General features: G+C 39.7%; 2 pseudogenes; one reads left to right on the top strand and one right to left on the bottom strand.

The window, feature by feature from the left end:
* Window positions 1–8093, top strand: part of Vmn2r-ps34 (vomeronasal 2, receptor, pseudogene 34) — a 34416-nt pseudogene extending 26323 nt beyond the window's left edge.
* Gm23554 lies at window positions 4530–4639 on the bottom strand (annotated as a pseudogene).

Here is a 12769-nt window from a genome sequence, read left to right as displayed (position 1 = left end):
TGTGTTTGTCTTCCTTCCTTCCTTCCTTCCTTCCTTCCTTCCTTCCTTCCTTCCTTCCTTCCTCCCTCCCTTCCTTCCTTCTGTCCTGCCTTCCTTCCTTTGCTTCATCTCTCCCTTTCTCCTTTCTTCCGTTTTCTTTCATTTCTTTTCTTCTTTTCTTCCTTTCTTCATTTTTCCCTTTCTTTCTTTCTTTCTTTCTTTCTTTCTTTCTTTCTTTCTTTCTTTCTTTCTTTCTTTCTTTCTTTCTTTCTTCTTTTCCTTCCTTCCTTCCTTCCTTCCTTCCTTCCTTCCTTCCTTCCTTCCTTCCTTCCTTCCTTCCTTTTTTTCTTTCTGGATGAGGAAAAATTAACAAATTTTTAGCTTCTTCCATGCCTCACATGAGATGCCTGAGTAAATGGCTAAAGAGCCCAAGTAACTAAGTTTTTTTCTTACTCTTTTGCTGCTATCAGCAGGAGTCAATTGCAAGAAGTCATCAGCTTTTGGTCTAGGAATAGAACAACCAAGTTAATTGGCAAAAACTTTCAGCTTTAACCACCAGAATAGCAAGAGAGAGTTGAATAATAAGAAGCCATCAGTTTCTGGATCCCAGAAGAGTGAGTGTTAATGGCCAGAGGTCTTCAGCTTTTGTACTTCATCTGTTACTGTGTCCCCCCTTCAGTACCTGATTGTAGGAGAGGGTTAGATATGGGGGAGCCGAAAGACATGATCAAAATATATGTGAACTTTATAATTGTATTAAGTGTTATGAAATATATTATATAGAATTAAAAATTAACAGATCAATGAAATAATAGAGAGACAGAGAGAGACAGAGAGAGAGAGACAGAGAGAGAGAAAGAAGCAGACACTTTGGCTTCATAATCTTTAAAAGCACGATAGTTGTGTGGTTGTTAGAGTATACAATACCCTGCTGAAATTTACCATCTGGATGCTAATACTGAATGTCATGCATTGACTGCCTTCCCTCCTCTCATGTCTCCAATACAGACTCCTTCATCTGTTTGCAGTCAAAGTTGTCCACTTGGACTTCGGAAAACACCTGTTGAAGGGAAACCATTCTGTTGTTTTGATTGTGTCCCTTGTCCAGATGGAGAGATTTCAAATGAAACAGGTATTTATAAGATGATTCTGAATGTGGAAATTTCTAGAAATGGTTCTGAATATGAATATGATGCACCACAGGATAGGGATGAGTAACACAACACCTGAAGACACGGCTGTATTTATGTGGCTAATTCCCAATAGTTTAAAACAAGGTCTTGCTTGGTGGAGTATCAAAGGTTTTAATTCCAACCCTCAGTATGTAGATCTCTGAGTTGAAGGCCCTCTTATCTACATAGTGAGTTCCAGGACAGCCAGGGCTGCACAGAGAAACCCTGTCTTGAAAAACAAAACAACTAACAAACAAAAACCTTGATTTCAACGCAGTTAGTTTTGATACTGATGTTTGTTGTCTGCTTGTATTATTTGCTATGCTGTGTGTATAAGTCTCAAACTCCTGGGCTCCTGCAATCCTCCAGGCTCAACCTCCTGGGTGACCAAGACTGCAGGGGTGTTCTGCATGTGGTCCAGCTTTGTCTTCTGCATAACAGCATTGAGTTTAAGTTTCTTTTCTTTGTATCCCTGCTTTTCACTAATGGTTCTATTAGAACTGTAGCAGTATTAATGAGTAAAGTTGGTGCTCTCTCTGTACTATAAACACTGAGTGCTCCCCGTATACTCTAAAACTATGAAATGCATTATAAATAGTGACCTTGTTTCATGCTTAAATAAATACTAATAATGACCAATATTCATTCCAAATGAAATTAAATTTCAGAGAGACTATATAAATTGTTATGATCATACAACCTAGAGATATATGAGACAACATAGAGACTTGTCAAATGAGAGGAACTGCTAAGAACATTGTATCAGAGTGACATGGATGGCAGATATAGCATTCCTTTCCTGGACTCTGGGTCTACTTCCTGTTGTGAATAGTAGAAACTCCATAAGTATTTGTTTATGTATTAATAATTATTTACCATATAATTTATGTGTTTCCTTTGGAATTACCTTGACTCTTTTGGGAGCTCTCATTATGCATTCCCTGGTATGGTAAGTTAGCAAGAGGCCCCTGTACAAACAAGCACTAAGAGATCTCAGGTATTGAGTGAGGTGCAGAGCTGTGAGTGATGTGTAGGCTTTGAATGACATGTGGGGCTGTGAGTGACATCCAGAGCAGTGATTGATCTGCAGGGATGCTCTTCCCACTGTCCTCTAACTGCCCTGGTGGCACCACTTCTTTAAAATGACTCTAATTGCAAAGCCTACCCAGAGCACAGCATCAATGCTTCCTTCCAGTTTTTCAGTATCCTTGCTTTACATCTAACATCTATTTCAAAGCCGGTGTTTTGTAATGCCAATTTTATTGTCCTGAATGAAATCTTTACTTACCAAAGTCTATTTAAAATAATGTTCTTAAACATTATTTTAGCAAATAATGGTAACAAGTTATTTGGTATCAAAGTAGTGGTAGGTCAGGCTAACTATTTCCTGAGTGCTGGGCTTGCAGACAAGCACTACCAAGTTCTTGTTCTTCATAGTTAAAAAAAATTGTTTGTATTACTTCTTTGTGAATTTCAGATCATCGACCCCAATCCCTCTCATCTTTCTATTTGTTTTGTGTCCATGCTCTTCCCTTGTAACCTCCCCCTGACCCAAACAAAAAAGCAGTCTTGTTGGGGATGGTGTAATGTGTCACGGTGAGTCCCACAGTATACTCTCATGTCCCCACTTCTTTGCTTGCCACTATTCATTGGAATGACTTGATGGTCTGCTCTGAACCTCTGGCTGCTGCTATTCTATCAGTATGGAAGCTCACTGGGACTCATCTCAGATATCCTGTTGTTTTCCAGTGTCATTAGATCCTATAATTTTGGATATATAGGACAAGACCTTTCATGTACTCCACAATTCATCATGGGGTAGAGTTGGAAGTGAACAAATTCTAAGCACTGAATTTGGGCCTTAAAAGTATCAGAGATGTTCAGCCCACCAGCTTTCCTTCCTTCATGGCTTGGAGATACCACTCCATCAACTCCTTCTAGGAGGGCTAACTCTACCCTGCTGCTCAGATATGCTTCAGGGACTGCTCTTCCAAGTAGTGCATCTGGCGAGGACTTGGACAGTTCTTCTACTCTCACAATACCAGGGCCAGATCTTCTACCTGCCATAGATGGCAAGGGACAAGGAAGGGTGGTAGCAAGTTCTCCTTGCTCAGCTCCGTTGGCCAGCAGATAAGAGTCAGGGCTGGATTTCCGACACTCATGTCCTTGGGTCTGGCTCACTTGCACCTCACATATCCAGTGCCAGCTCTACTGTGTTGACCAGGCAAGGTTCAGGATCTGCACTCTCAAATATTGCAGCAGGTATTGGGTATGGACAGAGCTTCTGCTCTGGTGATATTGGGGCCAGCTCTCCTACCTGCTCTAGTTGGAAGGGAACAATGAAGAGTTCATCTCTCCCTCATGCATGTTCCCTCATGGAAGACAAGTGCTGAATGCTCTTAAGGCTGGCTCAGCTGTGCCACACACCTCACTACCAGGTTCAGCTCCATTGTGCTGCCCACAGATGATACAGGCCTTTTCTTGAGTCCTGCAGCTGGTGAAGGATAAAGAAGGAGAAAGGTATCTCCCCTCATCCATTCCATTGCACATAGACAAAAGGGACAGCTAGGTTTCCCATGGTTTTGTGCATGACTCACCTGTCACATCAGAGTTGTACAGCCCTGTACTCCTGGGCCTCTTTCTTGCCAAGTGGTAGAGTCAGCTTTACTGCTTTCATGTACCCAGAGCCAGCTCTCCCACAGTGTTCAGGTAAGGGGTGTGGCCTTTTTTGCAGTGCCTTCAGACATCAACATGTCCCTTGGTTACATCCCAAACGAAGGATGTCCAGCTGGCCTTGGTTACAGCCTCTTGCTGCTGCAGGGTCACACAAGTGGATGTGACCTCTCCAGTGGCAGCACAGGCCAGGACCCAATCATAGTCCAAGGTGGCTCCACCTTCTTCTTGATGGTTGTTTCTCAATCCCCTCCAGTCCAGTTCTGCCTAAGTTCATTGTGTTCACAGCTATTTTCATAAGTCTCTTCCATTTCTTCACCACCTAATTGCTTTTCTCTGTGTTGTCCTGGATCTCTGAGTGTCTGAGGTTGTTACAGGAGTAGTCTCAGGAACTATTTCCTGCTCATGCATTATGGTGGGAGGCAAGCATCATCTCTGGCATGGTTTGCCCTCACCCAACCCCCAAGTCCTACATAGAGCTTGACTCAAGGTCATCTTACTGCCCCAGGCTAGCCACCTGTCCAGAGATGATGGCACCTGTCTGGTCGACATCTTGGTCTTCTTCCTTATCAGAACTGTGGCCTTTAGTCCCAGAAAGAGTTTTTCTAGTATCTGGCTTGCTCCAGGTCCTAGCAGCCACTGAGGTCTCTGTAGCACTGGTTTGGTGGTCTCTCAAGCTTTTTTTTTTTCCTCAGGGAGGCTTAGGTTACTAGTCATAGGTCAGAACACTGAAGGTAGCCATTGACTTTCTTCTTTGCCACCTACTGATGCTTGTGTGACACAGCAGCCATACCAGACACCCTTCTAGGAGCAGACCTTGCTCTGCACTTTGAAGAACTTCAAATACCACCATTTTCTCAGAGAAGCATTGACAGTTAACAAGACAAGAAAATATGTATACTTCATATACTCCAGGTATACTGTCTCTTCAAAATGCCTGTAGTTTTACCTCATATGCTGTGGGAATCTTTCCTTCTTCTCCCCAGGGCAGTATTTTTTTGTGGTACCAATAGAAACCTTGGAGTTTCCAACATATATGAATGAATCTCTTTTTCTTCGTAGGTTAACCTCTACCAAGTATTGAAGTAAATTATCCTTCAACTTCAATACTTATACTTTTCATTATGTGGAGCAATATTTTGTGTGATACCTTAAGATATTAATTTAAAAAGGCAGTTTGCAAGTGTGTCATTTTGCATTAAGTGAAAATCAGGAGTTTAATTAGGTATAATCTTATTGTACTAAATAATTCTGAAAAATGACTTTTATTATCATAATGCATTTAACATATTTTTGTGGTGGGAATAGAACCTAAAGCCTTATATATGCTAGCCAGGTTCTCTAGATTCAGCTGTAACCAGAGTTCAATCCAGGGTATTAAGGAACTCACCAAAGGAACCATTTTTTTATCCTAAGGAAATTTATTCACCTAAAATGTATTGCCCTCTGCATTATTTCAAAAACAATGATTCATTCTTTGGTAAAACTCAAGATGAAAGAATCAAAAGAAAATACAACAGTTCCTAAACATAGATGTCAGGAAATGTTAGGAAGTTTTATTTTCTAGGATTTAGTGTCAGAGGCCTGCTCTGACCATCTAATTCTCTTTTGGAGGTAGCTGAGGAGGGAAAGAGTATGTATGGTGGGAAGAGCAAAACTTGTTCTGGTGAGATATTGAAGATAGTTTTTCAAAATTAAACATTTATCTCTCTTCAGTCTAAGTTACTTTGTAGTGGTAGCTGGCCTTCCTCTCTCAATTCCTCTAGAGGCCAGAAACTGCAACCTCTGGCATTTGGCACCTCATAGTAAAACTGCTAGGCATTAAGTAAAGTAGCCTTTGTTCTTATCTCTGTGGAAATATGAGGGCTGGGACTCCCAGTCTGCTAGTGAAAGTCTCAGGAAGAAAAAGGGACAGGTGCAAAAATGATTTTAATCTTTACTTCTGTTTTTCTCCAAGACTTCTCTTCTCCAAAATTCTCTATCCAAAAAGTTTTTCTTATTTTCTACATAAGAAATTTCTAAATAATAATTTTCTTTTAATTTCTAAATTCCCTTTTAATTTCTAAGTTATTCTACTCTGCTCTCCTCCTTCCTATATTGCTCCTTCCTCCTGCTTTGATGGAATAATGACCTCCAATGTATTCATTCCTAGTTTTTTTGCACCTTTTCTAGGGGAATAGATCACATGGGTTTTCCAACCATGTCCTTTTTAAAAAAATGTTCACTAAATGTACAAACATAAATTTCACTACAAGAGACTACATTTTTGTTAATCTGCAGAAATCTTTCCAAAGGGGCTAATACATGGTTATATATGTGTGTCTGTGTGTTTGTGAGTGTTTGTATCTATGTGCATAATAAATGGAAAAGCATATTAATATTAGAAATCTTTCCTCATATATAATTTCTTTAGTGTAACCTAGTAGGGCAAATCTATGTGAATCCATGTCAGTAGGTCATATGTTCTCCTAGATGTCTTCTGGCACCTTTCATGATATCAGCCAAGAGCTCTCAAGAATAAGAGCACCAAGGATCATAGTGGTAGAGAAGGCAGAGAGGTCTTAAGACTCACAGAGAGGATGTCTGTCTGTAGGGAAGCAGAATTTGGCCGACATGACAGGGTCCTGGAGCAGATAAACTCACAGAGGCATGCACTAGATTAAACTGGATCAAATCAGATAAAAGTCTAGCATAGATAGCATACAGGATCACTAACTCTCACCCCTAGTTAGAAGCTAATGGCAGTTGATGAGTGCTGGAGAGAAGCAAACAGATTTGTTTGTTTTTTTCAGATATGTGGTCCTGATAGGCCCGTATGTTCTGGTAGATGGTACTATAGTTATATGAATACAGGCAGCATTAACTGAACTCAGGAGGCTAAAGAGAATTAAGTAAGTTTGTTAGAAAAGATTGTTGGAGGGACAGAGAGAAGGTGTTGCAGAGAGAAGAAATTTCTGATAGACTTGATAAGAACACATGATATGCATATATGATATTCTAAAGTAATAAAAACAATTATTAAAAACAAAATGAAAAAGAATAAAAGCTTCAAAATGTACTTTTCTTTCTTTCATAATTAATCAAATATAATTTTCATGTCATCTGATTTTCCTCAACATCATTTCTACATCTTGGATTTTCTCAGATGTTTAAGTCCACTTCCTTTCTGAATATATTATGGATTTGGTGTATCTGCATTTTTCTTTCATAAATATTAACTTATTCATCTATTGTTTTTCAATATAATGGTTTACTTCATAAATCCAGCAATGTTATCATTAGAATAAAAAAATCATTGTGCACAAGATACATGTCCCATAAGTACATCTAGAGAGTGATGGGTAGAATGTAATAAAACAATCTGCCTCATTTTCAGATATGGATCAATGCATCAAGTGTCCTGAAGATCAGTATCCAAATAAAAAGAGGAGTCAATGTCTCCCGAAAATTACAGCATTTTTGTCCCATGAAGATACTCTGGGAGCCATTTTGGTGTCTGTGGCCATTAGTTTTGCTGCTATTTCAGCTATGATTTTTGGATTATTTATCCATTATCGGGACACACCCATTGTTAGAGCAAATAACAGAAATCTCAGTTATGTCCTCCTCATTTCTCTAATTCTCTGTTTCTTTTGCTCACTAATGTTCATTGGTGAACCTAGAAGGGTCACTTGTGTCTTGAGACAAATGACTTTTGGGGTTGTATTTTCCATTGCCCTTTCTGCAATCTTGGCAAAGACCTTCATTGTGGTTGTGGCCTTCAAAACCATTAAACCAGGAAGCATCCTAAAAATGTGGATGGCGACCCGAATCTCAAATGCTATAGTCTGCTGTGGTTCCATCATTCAAGTGTGCATCTGTGCAGTCTGGCTGGGAACATATCCCCCTTTCCCTGATGTTGATATGCAGTCAGAGTTTGGCCAAATCATCCTCTTGTGTAATGAGGGGTCCACTCTTGCCTTCTATTGTGTTCTAGGGTACTTGGGCTTTCTGGCCAGTCTCAGCTTGTTTATTGTGTTTCTGGTGAGAAGGCTACCTGACAGCTTCAATGAGGCAAAAACAATCACACTCAGTATGCTGATTTTCTGCAGTGTGTGGATTTCTTTTTTACCCACTTACCTTAGCTCCAAAGCCAAAGCCATGGTGGCCGTGGAAATTTTTTCAATTCTAGTCTCCAGTGCTAGCTTATTGCTCTTTATCTTCGTTCCCAAGTGCTATGTGATCCTACTGAAGTCAGGTGGCCATTCGAGAAAGAAGTTCTTTAAGTGACTTTCTCCTTAAGTGACTTTCTCCTTAAGACAAGAGAATTTATTGTGATTTGTATGAAATAAACCATATTGGAATATACAATTGAGTGGTGTAAAGTCAATGCATTTCACCAAACAATGGCAACTCTAATTAACTGTGTCCCTGCTCACCTTGTAACCAACTAGACACAGTTAATCAAGCCATCGAAGGTTATAGAGTTGCCAACTAAAAGTGAATTTGATGTGTCTACTAGAGGTTTCTTTGAATCACAGTTCTCTCTCTCTCTCTCTCTCTCTCTCTCTAAAATATAATGTAACAGGACTGGGAAAGATTATGTTTAAGAATGAGAGAAATCATTTGTGTGGAAAAAAAGTAACAGATTTTTAAAAATATGCTTCTTCTCTGTTAGTCATATGCAGGGTGACTCTTTATATTAAATACAAATTAATTTCAAAGTAATCATGGTTTCTCAAACAGAAATTTCATGGTGTGCTTCTCTATTCTGAAGTGCCTCACCAACAAGACAATATAGCACAAAAAATATAGAAAAAAAGTCATAGTTTTAGGAGGGTTTTGTTCTCTTCTCTATGCTCAGTTGGAGCAAAATGGATGAGAGCTTAGGAAGAGTCACTGTGGAAACACAGACATGTTTATCCTGAAGATATCCAACACACCAGTATCCCATGTTCTCCAGACAGAGCAAATAGCCCCCTTGTAAACTGCTTTTCCGTGTTAGAGTGAGGAGTTTCAAACTGTCTTCACACAGTGGAAGCTATATCATTTCCACCCACTAGAATCTATTTTTTTCCATTTTTATTAGGTATTTAGCTCATTTACATTTCCAATGCTATACCAAAAGTCCCCCATACCCACCCACCCCCACTCCCCTATCCACCCACTCCCCCTGTTTGGCCCTGGGGTTCCCCTGTACTGGGGCATATAAAGTTTGCGTGTCCAATGGGCCTTTCTTTCCAGTGATGGCCGACTAGGCCATCTTTTGATACATATGCAGCTAGAGTCAAGAGCTCCGGGGTACTGATGAGTTCATAATGTTGTTCCACCTATAGGGTTGCAGATCCCTTTAGCTCCTTGGGTAATTTCTCTAGCTCCTCCATTGGGAGCCCTGTGATCCATCCATTAGCTGACTGTGAGCATCCACTTCTGTGTTTGCTAGGCCCCAGCCTAGTCTCACAAGAGACAGCTACATCTGGGTCCTTTCGATAAAATCTTGCTAGTGTATGCAATGATGTCAGCGTTTGGATGCTGATTATGGGGTGGATCCCTGGATATGGCAGTCTCTAGATGGTCCATCCTTTTAACTCAGCTCCAAACTTTGTCTCTGTAACTCCTTCCATGGGTGTTTTGTTCCCAGTTCTAAGGAGGGGCATAGTGTCCACACTTCAGTCTTCATTCTTCTTGAGTTTCATGTGTTTAGCAAATTGTATCTTATATCTTGGGAATCCTAGGTTTGGGGCTAATATCCACTTATCAGTGAGTACATATTGTGTGAGTTCCTTTGAGAATGTGTTACCTTACTCAAGAAGATGCCCTCCAGGTCCATCCATTTGGCTAGGAATTTCATAAATTCATTCTTTTTAATAGCTGAGTAGTACTCCATTGTGTAAATGTACCACATTTTTTTGTATCCATTCCTCTGTTGAGGGACATCTGGGTTCTTTCCAGCTTCTGGCTATTATAAATAAGGCTGCTATGAACATAGTGGAGCATGTGTCCTTCTTACCAGTTGGGGCATCTTCTGGATATATGCCCAGGAGAGGTATTGCTGGATCCTCCGGTAGTACTATGTCCAATTTTCTGAGGAACCGCCAGACTGATTTCCAGAGTGGTTGTACAAGCCTGCAATCCCACCAACAATGGAGGAGTGTTCCTCTTTCTCCACATCCACGCCAGCATCTGCTGTCACCTGAATTTTTGATCTTAGCCATTCTGACTGGTGTGAGGTGGAATCTCAGGGTTGTTTTGATTTGCATTTTCCTGATGATTAAGGATGTTGAACATTTTTTCAGGTGCTTCTCTGCCATTCGGTATTCTTCAGATGAGAATTCTTTGTTCAGATCTGAGCCCCATTTTTTAATGGGGTTATTTGATTTTCTGAAGTCCACCTTCTTGAGTTCTTTATATATGTTGGATATTAGTCCCCTATCTGATTTAGGATAGGTAAAGATCCTTTCCCAATCTGTTGGTGGTCTTTTTGTCTTATTGACGGTGTCTTTTGCCTTGCAGAAACTTTGGAGTTTCATTAGGTCCCATTTGTCAATTCTCCATCTTACAGCACAAGCCATTGCTGTTCTGTTCAGGAATTTTTCAGCTGTGTCCATATCTTCAAGGCTTTTCCCCACTTTCTCCTCTATAAGTTTCAGTGTCTCTGGTTTTATGTGAAGTTCCTTGATCCACTTAGATTTGACCTTAGTACAAGGAGATAAGTATGGATCGATTCACATTCTTCTACATGATAACAACCAGTAGTGCGAGCACCGTTTGTTGAAAATGCTGTCTTTCTTCCACTGGATGGTTTTAGTTCCCTTGTCGAAGATCAAGTGACCATAGGTGTGTGGGTTCATTTCTGGGTCTTCAATTCTATTCCATTGGTCTACTTGTCTGTCTCTATACCAGTACCATGCAGTTTTTATCACAATTGCTCTGTAGTAAAGCTTTAGGTCAGGCATGGTGATTCCACCAGAGGTTCTTTTATCCTTGAGAAGACTTTTTGCTATCCTAGGGTTTTTGTTATTCCAGATGAATTTGCAAATTGCTCCTTCTAATTCGTTGAAGAATTGAGTTGGAATTTTGATGGGGATTGCATTGAATCTGTAGATTGCTTTTGGCAAGATAGCCATTTTTACAATGTTTATCGAGCCAATCCATGAGCATGGGAGATCTTTCCATCTTCTGAGATCTTCTTTAATTTCTTTCTTCAGAGATTTGAAGTTTTTATCATACAGATCTTTCTCTTCCTTAGTTAGAGTCACGCCAAGATATTTTATATTATTTGTGACTATTGAGAAGGGTGTTGTTTCCCTAATTTCTTTCTCAGCCTGTTTATTCTTTGTATAGAGAAAGGCCATTGACATGTTTGAGTTTATTTAATATCCAGCTACTTCACCGAAGCTGTTTATCAGGTTTAGGAGTTCTCTGGTAGAATTTTTAGGGTCACTTATATATACTATCATATCATCTGCAAAAAGTGATATTTTGACTTCCTCTTTTCCAATTTGTATCCCCTTGATCTCCTTTTGTTGTCGAATTGCTCTGGCTAATACTTCAAGTACTATGTTGAAAAGGTAGGGAGAAAGTGGGCAGCCTTGTCTAGTCCCTGATTTTAGTGGGATTGCTTCCAGCTTCTATCCATTTACTTTGATGTTGGCTACTGGTTTGCTGTAGATTGCTTTTATCATGTTTAGGTATGGGCCTTGAATTCCTGATCTTTCCAAAACTTTTATCATGAATGGGTGTTGGATCTTGTCAAATGCTTTTTCGGCATCTAACGAGATGATCATGTGGTTTTTGTCTTTGAGTTTGTTTATACAATGGATTACATTGATGGATTTTCGTATATTAAACCATCCCTACATTCCTGGAATAAAACCTACTTGTTCAGGATGGATGATTGCTTTAATGTGTTCTTGGATTCAGTTAGCAAGAATTTTATTGAGGATTTTTGCATCGATATTCATAAGAGAAATTGGTCTGAAGTTCTCTATCTTTGTTGGATCTTTCTGTGGTTTAGGTATCAGAGTAATAGTGGCTTCATAAAATGAGTTGGGTAGAGTGCCTCCTACTTCTATCTTGTGAAAAAGTTTGTGCAGAACTGGAATTAGATCTTCTTTGAAGGTCTGATAGAACTCTGCACTAAACCCGTCTGGTCCTGGGCTTTTTTTTGGCTGGGAGGCTATTAATAACTGCTTCTATTTCTTTAGGTGATATGGTACTGTTTAGATGGTCAACTTGATCCTGACTCAACTTTGGTACCTGGTATCTGTTCAGAAATTTGTCCATTTCGTCCAGGTTTTCCAGTTTTGTTGAGTATAGCCTTTTGTAGAAGGATCTGATGGTATTTTGGATTTCTTCAGGATCTGTTGTTATGTCTCCCTTTTCATTTCTGATTTTGTTAATTAGGATTTTGTCCCTGTGCCCTTTAGTGAGTCTAGCTAAGGGTTTATCTATCTTGTTGATTTTCTCAAACAACCAACTCCTCGTTTGGTTAATTCTTTGAATAGTTCTTCTTGTTTCCACTTGGTTGATTTCACCCCTGAGTTTGATTATTTCCTGCCGTCTACTCCTCTTGGGTGAATTTGCTTCTTTTTTTTCTAGAGCTTTTAGATGTGTTGTCAAGCTGCTAGTGTGTGCTCTCTCCCATTTCTTCTTGGAGGAACTCAGAGCTATGAGTTTCCCTCTTAGAAATGCTTTCATTGTGTCCCAAAGGTTTGGGTACGTTGTGGCTTCATTTTCATTAAACTCTAAAAAGTCTTTAATTTCTTTCTTTATTCCTTCCTTGACCAAGGTATCGTTGAGAAGAGTGTTGTTCAGTTTCCACGTGAATGTTGGCTTTCCATTATTTATGTTGTTATTGAAGATCAGTCTTAGGCCATGGTGGTCTGATAGGATACATGGGACAATTTCAATATTTTTGTATCTGTTGAGGCCTGTTTTGTGACCAATTATATGGTCAATTTTGG

Source organism: Mus musculus, chromosome 6, assembly GCF_000001635.26.
Source record: "Mus musculus strain C57BL/6J chromosome 6, GRCm38.p6 C57BL/6J".
Classification (NCBI taxonomy): Eukaryota; Metazoa; Chordata; class Mammalia; order Rodentia; family Muridae; genus Mus; species Mus musculus.
Note: the sequence above shows the minus strand (reverse complement) of the source record. Positions and strands in the feature narration are given on the sequence as shown.